Source organism: Phodopus roborovskii, unplaced genomic scaffold (genome assembly GCF_943737965.1).
Source record: "Phodopus roborovskii unplaced genomic scaffold, PHOROB, whole genome shotgun sequence".
Classification (NCBI taxonomy): Eukaryota; Metazoa; Chordata; class Mammalia; order Rodentia; family Cricetidae; genus Phodopus; species Phodopus roborovskii.
In genome coordinates this window covers 11417763-11430356 of record NW_026126516.1, presented here as the reverse complement: position 1 = coordinate 11430356, position 12594 = coordinate 11417763, and positions in this window count along the sequence as shown.

Genomic DNA, 12594 nt, shown 5'->3' with positions numbered 1-12594 from the left:
TTGGAGGCCAGCCTGGTCTACAGAGCTAGTTCCAACAAGCAATCACAGTTTCAGTCTCTACGCATGGCAGCACATACACCTTTAATCCCAGCACTGGGAACCCAGGATGGCAAATCCCTATGATTCTAGGCCAACCTGATCTACCCAGCAAATCTCAGGCCACCCCAGTCTACAGGGTGAGACCCTGGCTCAAAGCAAAAAACGACAACAGAAACCCACCAAATTCTTGTAAACTTTTTCTGAGGGGGAGGGGTAATGATGGGGACCAACCTCAGAGCTTTGTTCATGCTAGACAACTAACTGCTCAACCACTGAGCTATAGGGTCATCGTATTTAGGCCAGGCTAGCCTTGAATTTCCATTTAGCCAAGGCTGCCCTCAAACTATCTGGTTTAGTTTCATTTCTGTTGTTGAGATAAAATATCCTGGGAAAAGCCATCTTAGGAAAGAAAAGGTTTATTTATGTCACAATTCCAGATTATAGTCCGTCATTGTAGAGGATCATAGCAGGAGCTGGAAGCAGCTAGTCCATGATATCCACAGTCAGGGACAGAGAAAAAGAAATGCCTGCCTTCCTGCCTGGTGCTCAGATAGCTCTTCCTACCCCTGCTTGTGCACAGCTCTGAGCTCAGAACCAGGGAATGATGCCTCCGTCTTAGCCTAGGTCTCCCTTCAGTGAAGGCAGTCAAGACAAACCCCACGTAGACTCTTTCCTGGGGTTCCAGGCTGTGTCTTGTTGACAGTTCAAACTAACCAGCACACATGGACAGTAGCACAGTTCCCCAGCATATGTAAGGTACTAAGGTGAATCCCTAAACCACATAACAAAATAAAATTCCTAATAATTCTATGAAAATCAAAGGACTAAGATGAGGTCAGTGAGCCTGTAGAGTGGATGAGAGATGCAGGGACAAACCTGGAATATTAACACTTCCTGATTTCAAAACTTTGTACAAAACTACAAAACATGGCCAGGCATAGTGATACAATCCTTTAATCCCAGCACTTGAGAGGCAGAGGCAGGAAGATCTCTGAGTTGCAGGCCAGCCTGATCTACTGAGCTATTCAAGGACAGTCAAGCTACACAAAGAAACCCTATCTCAAACAAAACAAAATTAACATTAAAGTTATTTTAAAAAAAACAAATATAAGCCCCCAAATCTAAAACTCTCAAACTCTTTAATACAATAGTTTTTCAGACAAGATGTCAAAACAACAAAATAGTCATCTTCAGGATAAAAATTCTGTGCTGAAAAGGACACTCTCAAGAGAGCTGGAGATTTGCTCAGTGGTTAAGAGCACTGGCTGCTCTTGTAGAGGACCAGGGTTCAGTTCCCTGCCCCATGGGGTGACTCACAACCCTCTGCAAACTCCGGTCCTTGGGCATCCAATGCCCTCTTCTGTCTCCCTGCACGTTCTGTCTGTCTGCACTTATATCTATGTAGGCTGTGCATGTTTATATATGAAAACAAATTTTAAAAAATTAAAAGACAAATAAAAAAGGCTGGAAAGGTGGCTTAGCCGTTAAGAGTGCTTGTTGCGCTTGCAGAGGACCCAAGTGCAGTTCCCAACCCGTTTCATACACTTCACAATCACCTGGAACTCCAGCGCCAGATCCTACAATCCACTCTCCTGGCCTTACACAAGCACACACACACACACACACACACACACACACGCATACATACTTACACAAGCGCACACACACACAAGCACACACACACAAGCACACACACACAAGCACATACATACAAGCATACACACACAAGCACACACACAAGCGCACATACTTACACAAGCATACACACACACACACTTTTCATATTAAAAACAAAAGTTCAAAGCAGACTAGCACTATGCAGTGGAGCCGTAGCTCCCTTGGCAGAGTGCTTGCCTAGGATGTATGAAGTCCATGTTCATCCCCAACACCTACAAACCAGGCGGCCAGGGCACAACTGCAATCCCAGCACACCAGCACTAGGAAGATGCGAAAGTCAAGTTCATCCTTTATTTGATGACTTAGTGAATTAGAGGGTAGCTGGCTATGAGAGAGAGAGAGAGAGAGAGAGAGAGAGAGAGAGAGAGAGAGAGAGAGAGTAATAGAATAAAACCTTTGCAAGTTACATATCTCTAGGGACGTTTATGTTCAATAAATGAAGAACTCAACGATGAAGAGACGCAAAGCTGCTTTAAAATAGACGGAAGCACTGATTAGACATTTCTGCAAAGACACACACAGGGCCTGTGGTAAGCACATGAACAGACGCTCAGTGTCATGCGCTATCGTGGAAGTGGATGCCACTTCACACCCACCGGATTCGCTCTCATGAGAAAGTGACGGGAGGGTGATGGGAGATGTCATTCTGTAAATATGTTTCTCATACTGGTTAATGAATAAAGCACTGTTGGCCAATAGGAAAGCAAGATAGGCGGGACTAGGAGACAAGGAGGAGAGAGGAAGAAGTAGGGGGAGTCAGGAGGGAGAGTCTGGAAAGAGCAGGACGCCAGCCGGCTCTCCGGTAAGATGAGACCACATGGAAATACATAGATTAACAGAAACGGGTTAATACTTAAGACAGAGCTAGCCGATAAGAAACTAGACCTGGCCAACAGCATTATATCAAATACAGAGTCTTGGTGTGTTATTTGGGGCTGGCGCCTCGGCGGGACAAGACCAGTGGCAGGCAGAAAAATCTTCTCCTTACATATGGCGCCCAACGGGGTAGGGGTGGGAGGGTGGACGGGGTGGAGCGAAGGCTCAGCAGATAAAAAAGCAAGGACTGCTCTTCTAGAGGACCTGGAGTTCAGTTCCCAGTACCCCATGTGCTGTGTTTTGTTTTTGCTCTTTTGCCTTTTTGCGGAGCCCAGCTCCCAGATAAGTCACACAGAGTCTTCCTGTTGCTTATGAATGCTGGCCTTACTTCTGTGCATCTCACTCACGGGCTCACTCGGTGGCTGGCTGGGTGGCGGTGTTTAGACAGGCACAGTAGCACAGCTTCACAGAGTTAAACAAATGCAGCACAAACAAAAGTCACACACCTTAAAATAGTATCCCCCAACACACATGTTCAACAGTTCTAGGGGACCTACCCTCTTCTGACATTTGTAGACACCAATCACGCACATGGTACACACATATGTGATTACAAAACACATACACATAAATTAAATATGATAAGAAAAATATAGGTGGCAAGCACTGAACAAAGAATGTGGAGATTTGTTGCTAGTAAGAATTTAAGAAGTGTAGCCTCCTTGGGGAACAGATTAATAGAAACCAGAGATAGAAAGGAGGGAGGAAACTTAAGCAGTAAGAGACTTTTAAAAATATATTTCAGGGTGGGAGGTAGTGGCACACGCCTTTAATCCCAGTACTCGGGAGGCAGAGGCAGGCAGATCGCTGAGTTCGAGGCCAGCCTGGTCTACAGAGTGAGTTCCAGGACAGCAAAACTATACAGAGAAACCCTGTCTCGTAAAATTTTTAAAAAGAACATAATAATACCTTATTTCTGTGTGTGACTGCAGAAATGTGTGTGCCCCTAGTGCATGTGGAGGTCAGAGGACCCAGAACCCCAGTCCTCACATTCCACTTTGATTGGAATAAGGTGTTTCAGACAGCTAGCTGATCCATCTCTGCCTATCTGACCACAGAAATGCTCCAATTATATATAGACCTGTCCCCACTATGAACTAGGGTCTTCATGCCTGCATGGCCAGTGCCTTACCAACAGAGACAGAGACATAATCCCCAGCCCAAGACAAGGCTTCTTAAATCTGGTAGACACACCAAGTGCCCCAATACAGTGAGTATAATTTCAATAGGACAAACTGTATGTGTCATTTTCACAGTAGTGGCTTCCTTGGGGTTCTGAGGCTTAACTGCAGGGTGATGTGCATGGTCTTTGAGCAGCTTCTGGTCTCAAAGAGGGTCTTTTGACTCACTCTGTAGACCTGGCTGGTCTCGAACTCACAGAGATCCTCCTGCCTCTGCCTCCTGAGTGCTGCCTAGCTCCTCCTCCTCCTGCTCCTCAAAAGAGAGTCTAAGAAATGCCATTGCATTCACAGGAAAGAAAAGGCAAGACATCCTATGGTGTTTCCTGGGAGACAAAGAAAAAGCTGTTCATCCCCAATAGAAGGGAACACCTACATAAACAAACAAGAACTTCATCCAAGTCCAGCCAGGCAAACCAATTAACTTATTATTGGTGTGATATTTTTCAGGCAACTGCACCACCAAGGTGCCCCACCCCACACAACTGTTCACCTCTTTGGGTAGACCTCTTACACAGTGACTATTGGTATCCAAGGGAGGGGAAGGGGCTCATGAGCATCCGGAGTGTCTGTCCCTCCCCAGTCCCACTGTAGCCTGACCTACAAGGGTGCTGTACAGAGCTTGGCAGCTCTGCTCCGAGGCAGCAATGACCGTGCCAGCCTAGAGGACACAGCTGCACCACAGACACCCTTTGAATTTAGACCCGTTGGTGATACAGTGCCTGCCAATTTGTTGGATTAAGAAGCAGCCAGGAGATTAGCATAGCACAGCCAGCCTGAGTGTGTTCTTTCCAGGGAAGGTTAGCAGAGGGAGGCAGACTGGCCCTGAATGAGGGTGGCACCATTTCAAAGGCCAGGGACTCGAATGGAGTAAAAGATAAAAGGAAAAAGCCCGATAACACCGACCTCTCTCCCCTTCTCATTTCTGGCCACCATGGTGTGAACTGCTGTGTGTAGCAAACCCTCCCCACCACGACTGGCCGAAACATCTGCAAGTGTGAGCCAAAGTAAACTTTTTTTTTTCTGTTTTGTTTTTCTTTCTTTTTTTTTTTTTAACGTTCTTTTCTTTTAAAATTCTACGTATTACATGCACAGCATCCTGCCTCCAAGTATGCCTGCACCAGATCTCTTTGCAGACAGCTGTGAGCCACCATGTGGGTGCTGGGAATTGAACTCAGGACATCTGGAAGAGCCGTCTCTTCAGTCCTGGTTTTGGTTTTCAAGGCAGGGTTTCTCAGTAGCGACGGAGCCAGTCCTGGGACTCCCTCTGTTGATCAGGCTGGTCAGGAAACCAGAGATGCGATCCACCTGCCTCTGCCTCCCAAGTGCCACCACCACCTGGCTAAAGTGAACGTTTTGTTAAGATATTTTCTTTGAGTATTTTGTCACAGTAAGGAAGATCACTCGGTCCACACACTTAGATTAAATATGTATACCAAAAGTTCAAAGGTGACTATTATAATTTAAAAAAGAAATGTCGGGAAGAAATCACACCATACCATAGGGTTTACACAGGAGGTTTATTGGAAGAGGCAGAGAGGGGGGTTAGAGAGGGGGCCAGAGGAGGGGACAGAGAGGGGACTGGTCCCTGGAGATGAGTGGTGTGAGAGGGAGAGACCGGAGGTGGGCAAGGCCCGCCCTTTATAAGGGGAAGTAGCAAATGTGCACAGCTGGTGATCTTAGTGGCTGCAGCTGAGGGCGCATCCTGTCAGAGCCCCAAGGACAGAGCAGTACAGATGCCTGAACACTAACATTCCTCTCTCCTTTTTTATTATAAAAAGATGAGGAGTTAGGAAGGGGTAGCAGGGGAGGCAGGGATGAGGCCGCCATATTCTCAAGACTACTTCCTGCTGACCTGGGGGAGGGGGGTGGGAATCATTCATTTTATGGGGCCCGGGAGAGCTGGGGTGCTGACCACTTCCTGGAATAGCTGGCTGTTTCACTGTCCAGGCCCTGTGGAACCGTCAGGCGCCGCTTGGGCCTGGTAAAATGCTGTTTTTGGTGGATCCAAGTCAACTCCTTAGGGCTTAAAGCACCTGATCCTTTCCCATCACCACAGCCTCACCCGGACAGGTTTTGTCACCTTGTACCTCCAGCTCTGAGGCCAACAGCTGGTGGTCCTGCAACAACAACGGATTCAGAATGGTCAGTGGGTCTCCAAAACACACCCCAGTGGGATTGAGGAGGTTTAAATTGTGACACAGTTCCCATGAGTGAGGCAGACAAATAAGACCCAAGGGTCTGCAATTCCTAGTATCCTAGGAATTCAGAGAGGGTGGATTTCAAGAAGCTACAGACTGTCCTGTGCTTCAAAACTCAAAGAAGGCCAAGGGCTCTGAGCCCAAGAGAGACTCAGTCTCCTGGTACCAGGACTTTGGCAAAAGTTGTCACTCATGTCCAGAAGTGGGAAAGGGAGAGGGGCTCACCAATCAATCATGCCAGTGTTGGATGGAGGGACCTAGTGACCCCGAGAATCGAGACTGTAGTATGTGGAGTGGGTTCCAGGGTCCCAGAGCGCCTCAAACTGCCAGTGAGCAGGAGGAGACGCCAGGAGAGCATTTCCTGGTCGGGGAACCAATGTTGTAATTTAAAAAGAAAAGGAGGGAAGGAATCACAGCATACAACAGGACTCATGGGAGGTCTATTGGAAGAGGAGAGGGAAGGGCGGGGGGGGGGCAGAGAGCAGTCCCTAGGGACAAGAGAGAAAAAGAGAAAGACAGAGGGAGAAAGGGGGGGACGGGGAGTGGGGGGGGGCGGGCAAGGCCCACCTTTAAAAGGGAGCGGATCAAATGTGCACAGGAGGTGCTCTTAGTGGCTGCAGCTGAGGACATATCTTGTCAAGACCCCAAGGGCCTGAATACTAACAGTTACCATTGAGAGTGAAGACACAATGTATACCATCCAAAACAATGCGGACAAGAAACGTATCATCAAACGACACCCTCTTAACCTCCGAAGACGAGTGTGTGAGTGGCTGGATGGTTAAGAGCACTTGCTGCTATTGCAGGGGATTAAGATTTAGTTCCCAGCAACCACATGTAGGCACCAGATAGTTACACAGTGCACATACATGCATTCACAGGTAAAACACTCACATATATAAAATAAAGCTAAAAGAAAATTTTTACAAGTATGCCAGGTGTGATGGTGCAGCCTTGAATAGCACAAGAGGCAGGGGCACTGGGCAGTGGTGGCTCACACCTCTAATTCCAGCAGTTGGGAGGCAGAGGCAGGCAGACCTCAGTGAGTTCGAGGCCAGCCTGGTATACACGGTGAATTCCAGGACAGCCAGGACTGTTAATACAGAGAAACCCTGTCTCGGAAAAAAAAAAAAAAAAAAAAAACAAAAACAAAAACAAAAAAACAAAACTAATAAAAAAAAGAGGCAGGGGCAAGTGGATTTCTGTGGATTCAAGTTCATCCTAAGCTATAAAGGGAGTTCCAGGCAAGTGGGCTGACCCTGAGTAAGGGCTACACAGGGAGACCCTGTCTCAAAAAGAGAGTGTGCACAGGCATGCGCATGTGTGTGATTGTGTGTGTGTGTGTGTGTTTACATGGTGTGTCCATATGTGTTGGGGTGATGGGTAACAGAAATTCAGAAACAATAAAAACTAAGATAGCTGTGATGTTTAATCATTAATTGTCAACTTGGTTGCATCTTATCACCTAAGAGACAGGTCTGTGAAGGTATCTCCAGGAAGGATTAACAGGGGATTCAGGACCCCACCACCACCAGTAAGCAGCATCTTCCAGGTGTAAAGAAATCCAAACAGAGACAGTACTGTGTTGTTGGTTTTGTTTTTAAACTCTTACTGTTCTGTGACTCTTTGGTTGGGGCTGGGGTGGCTGCTACCCAGCTCCCAAATAAACTACACACTGAGTCTTATTCTTACTTATAAATGTCCAGCCTTAGCTTGGCTTATTTCTAGCTAGCTTTTCTTAACTTATACTATCCCATCTGTTTTGCCTCTGGGCTTTTACCTTTCTCTGTTTCTGTATGCCTTTCTTTACTTCTTACTCGGTGGCTTGCTGTGTAGCTGGGTGGCTGCCCCTTGAGTCCTCCTCCTCCTCTAGCTCCTAGACCTTTGTCTTTCCAAATTTCTCCTTCTGTTTATTCACTCTGCCTGCCAGCCCTGCCTATCCTGTCTCTTTCCTGGCTATTGGATGTTCAGTTCTTTATTACACCAATCAGGTGTTTCAGGCAGGCAAAGCAACACAGCTTCACAGAGTTAAACAATGCAGCATAAAAGAATGCAACACATTTTTGCATCATTAAAAAAGTGTTCCACATGTTGGGCAGTGGTGGTGCACATTTGTTACCAGCACTTGGGAGGCAGAGGCAGGAGGATCTCTGTGAGTTTGAGACCAGCCTGGTCTATAAGAGCTAGTTCCAGGACAGCTTCCAAAACTACACAGAGAAACCCTGTCTCAAAAAAAAAAAAAAAAAAAAAAAAAAAAACAAAAACAAAAACAAAAAGGAACAGACAAACAAAAAAAGCAGAGTCCCACAGCAGAACACATCTTCTAATATTCTACAACAGGGTTGTATCTCGAGTAAGAAATTTCTAAGCCAGGAATGATGGGTTACACCTTTAATCCCATGACTTGAGAAGAGGCAGGCAGGTCTTTGTGAGTTTGAGGCCAGCCTAATCTACATAGTAAGTTCTAGGACAGAGGTACATAGACCCTGCCTCAAAATAAATAAAAATTCTTGTAGGACACCAAGACACAGTAACTACACGTAGAGCACAGTATTACATTATGTATTCACAGCAGGTTTTGTTTGTCCGCTGGGCAGCTGCACATTGGGATATTTGTGACTAACGCTGCTGTAATATTAATGGGCAAGTTGCTCCTTGGAAGTAGACTTCCTTCTGCCCTGGGTGTAACCGTGAGAGGCAGGATTGTTCACGCCTTCGGTGTGTCTGTATTTAAGCCCTTGCGGACCCAAAGCCTGTTTTCCAAAGCTGCAGCACTGTTTTTCTTCTCCACCCCAGCAGCGTTGGTGGTGCTGATTGCCTACTGGCCGCCTGGTCTTTTCTATCTATGTCATCTGCACGGCAAACCACCACGTCCTGGGGACTGGGCAGCACAATTCAACGCTTTCCCTCTCCCATAGCACCAGCACCATCTACCATCTACTGCAAGTTCTGTTTGGTGACTCTTACAAGTGGCATTCTTTGACCTGGGGCTTAGTCACTGGGATTTCTGCCTTTGTTTTATCTACTCTTGTGTGAATGTGTGTGTGTGTGTGTGCGCGTGTGTGTACACTCAATTCGCTGCCTGGCACAGTGGAGCACACTTGTCATCTTGTCAGTTGGAAGGTAGAGAGGCAAGAGGCTTGCAGGTCAGGGGTCAGCCTGGGCTACCTACATGTCAAAACGGAAACTGCAATGAACGCGATTCTTTCTCAGGAGGACACAGGCAATTGCATCTGAAAAGCAGCCAGATGATTCAGGATAAGCCTGTGGCCTCAAGCTCCCTACGCCTTTTGCCATATAAGGCAACACGCAGGTTGTGAGTTTTGGTGTGGCTTTCTTTTAGTACCACATTAGTGGTGTGGAGTGTACCACATGTGGCTTTGATCGGAGCTTTCCTGTGGGCTGACAAGACCGGTGCCTTCTCACTGTGCTTTTAGCAACTTGTATTTTGTGGAGAAATGTGTGTGTGCAGACCCTTTGTCCAGTTTTCCAGTTTCCAAGCCATTTATTCCTTCATTATTGACTAATTTCTTTAGGCAGCAGTGACTCAGGGAAGACGAAGAAATAGGAGGTGCCAGGAACTGACTCCTCATTTAGATGGCAGCCCAGCAGAATCTGTTTGGGATGAGGGTTTTGAATTTCTGGAGTCAGTTGGAAAATTTGAGGTTTCCAAAGCAAGTCTTACACCCCTCAGCTCTTGTGATAGGATAGGTAATTGTGTGAGAGTGGGTGTGCTCACCTGTGTGTGCATGTGTGGAGGCTAGAATCGATGTGCTCTCCATCTTTTTTTTTTTTTTTTTTTTTTTTTTTTTTTGAGGTAGTGTCCCTCACTAACCCAGGAGTTCACCATTTTGGCAAAGTTGTCCAGACAGGGAGCTCCCATAGTCTGCCTCTGTTCTCCTATGCTTAGGCCTCCAAGCCTGGCTTTATGAGGATTCTGGGGACTCAAACTTAGGCCTCATAATTGCATAACAAGCACTTTACCCACTGAGCCGTATAGTCAGCCCCATGGGAAATATCAGGAGCAGAGGTGTGTTGTCTCACAGGGTCAGATCTGAGAAGGGTTGTCTTGCCAGGGAAAGGAGAACTAGAGACTATTTCTGTTTTGTTTATAAACTAATTGAGAAGAGAGATCATATGGCAACCAATGGCCAGGAACTTCTGTTTTTGATTTTTAAATTTATTTTTATCTGTGTACACTGTTGTTTTTGCCTGTATGTATGTCTGTGTGAGGGTGTCAGATCTTAAACATTTGTGAGCTGCCGTATGGGTGCCGGGAACTGAATCTGGGTCCTCTGGAAGAGCAGTCAGTGGTGCTCTTAAGTACTGAGCCATAGCTCCAGCCCCATAAGCACTTCTTGAATTTGAGGGGCGGGGGGAGAAAGAGTGAGTTCTTTGGCCTGGTGTTGGTGCGAACGCCTTTCTCTGTGAGTTCAAGGCCAGCCTGGTCTACAGAGTAAGTTCCAAGACGGGCTCTAAAGCAATACAGAGAAATCATGTCTCAAAAAACCAAAAACACAAAAAGAAAAGAAAAAGAAAGCAAAGATGAGGGAGAGTGGCCAAGATGGCCAGGGATTCTCCACCTCCCTCGAGAACGCCCTCACAAAGGAAGTGGTTGCTGGTCATTGCCACTGCTATAATTCTTCCCTCACTCAGACCCTAACCAAGAGCCACCGTGATCAACCCGGCCACATCCTCCAGCTACCCAGTGCCCATGGGAGATAGTGGGAAAGTGTCTGCTGTGCCCAGCCACACCCAGGGCCTTCAGCCACACCCAGGGTCTTCCGGCCCCAAACCTGGAGTGTCTTGAGAACCTGTAAACACCCCCCCACTGGTGTAAGAGGTCCCCTTCCCTGTGGCCCCCAATAAAAAAGTTAGATTTATGTGTGTGTGTGTTTACATGGGTGGGGCCAACAAAACTAGAAAGGGGCTCTGAGAAGGGAGGGAGAGCTCTGCAAGGAAGTGGGAAACGGGTAACAGATCAGCCTAATCACAAGTTGAAATTAACTGGGGGAAGGAAGAGGTCACTGTGGCAGTGGTGGCTGGAGAGATGGCTCCTCGGTTAAGAGAGTTTGTTCCAGTACCCACAAGGCAGCTCATGACTGTTGATACTCTGTAACTTCAGTTCTATGGATGTAACACCTTCTGACCCGGTAATGGTGTCACACACCTTTAATCCCATCACTCAGGAGGCAGAGGCCTGCAGACTTCTGTGAGTCTGAGGCCAGCCTGGTCTACAGAGTGAGTTCCAGGACAGGGACTACACAGAGAAATCCTTTCTTGAAAAACAAAACAAAAAGTTATGCAAAGGGTCTTCTCCCCAACAACAGGATGAAGTTAGAATGTAGGCCTCAGTGTAATAAAGTACTAAGAATAATTGTCCATTACATTTATGATTTATGGTTCATTATGCATTATATATGTATTCTCTAGTAGATACCAAATAATATACCACAAAGGAAAACAGGAAAAAAAAATCAATGCAAGACAATTATAAAAGCTCTAAGAGATAGGGAAAAGAGCAAGATGAAAGGGAATGAACCGGATCACACTTGGCATTTCGGAATACTGCCCTACCTTGTGACCAGGTCTGCAGTGTTCCATGTGAAAACAAACTGTACACTGGGATGCTATACCCAGCTGAATTATCAAAACAATTAAGGTCAGAATAAAGGCATTTTCAAACCTAGCAACTGTGGAAGGTTAGACCATTGCCCCACACCACTTACTCCCTTATCTTGATTTCTTGCCCCATCAGGTTTGAGCTTGGCCATGTGACTTATTTTTATCAACAAAATGTAAAAGAAGTAACTCAGACTGAGGCTTGAACTATGCTCCCCATCGGGCTGGGCTTGGCTTTTACCTCTGGAAGCATCCCTCATGTTGAAGTAGAATGAAGACAGGAAAATAGGGCCTGGCCCAAACAAGCCCAGTCCAGCCAAGTCTGAAGATCAGTTGAACCGAAAGTGAATTGCAGATGATGTAGAAAGAAAGCAATGGTATTTTGTCACGGAAAGTCGTGGTGATTTTCTGTGCAACAAAAACCAAGTAATGGCCAGGTGTGATGGCACGTGCCTTTAATCCCAACATACACACAAACTCAGAGATCTGCCTGCCTCTGCACCCAAGTGCTGGGATTAAAGGCATGCATCACCACTGCCCAGAATGTTTTCTAAGTTTTTAAACTAGAGCTGGGTGTAGTGTAGTGGTGCACACCTTTAATCTCAGCATTTGGGAGGCAGAGGCAGACAGATACAGGTGAGTTAGAGATCAGCCTGGTCTGCATAGTGAGTTCCAGGATAGCCAGGGCTATGTAGAGAACCTGTTTCAAAAGTAAAACAAAACAAAAACCAAAACAAAAATCACGAAGTGTAAGAAAACATCACCCCCACTGACCTTTCTGGGAGCTACTTGGAGGTTTGAGAGGGCAAAGGGGGGACCTGAGGCTTTGGAAATCAATAGACAGGGACTGGAAGCTGATACTGCTGGGAGCCAGGCGTTTAGGAAAGGGCTCTACAGGTTCTACTGCATCCTTGAGATCATGGAAGAGCCTGGAGATGTGAGAAATGAAGGTGATAAAACAAGGAAAGAAAAGTAATCTGAATCACAGACACTGAAACTCA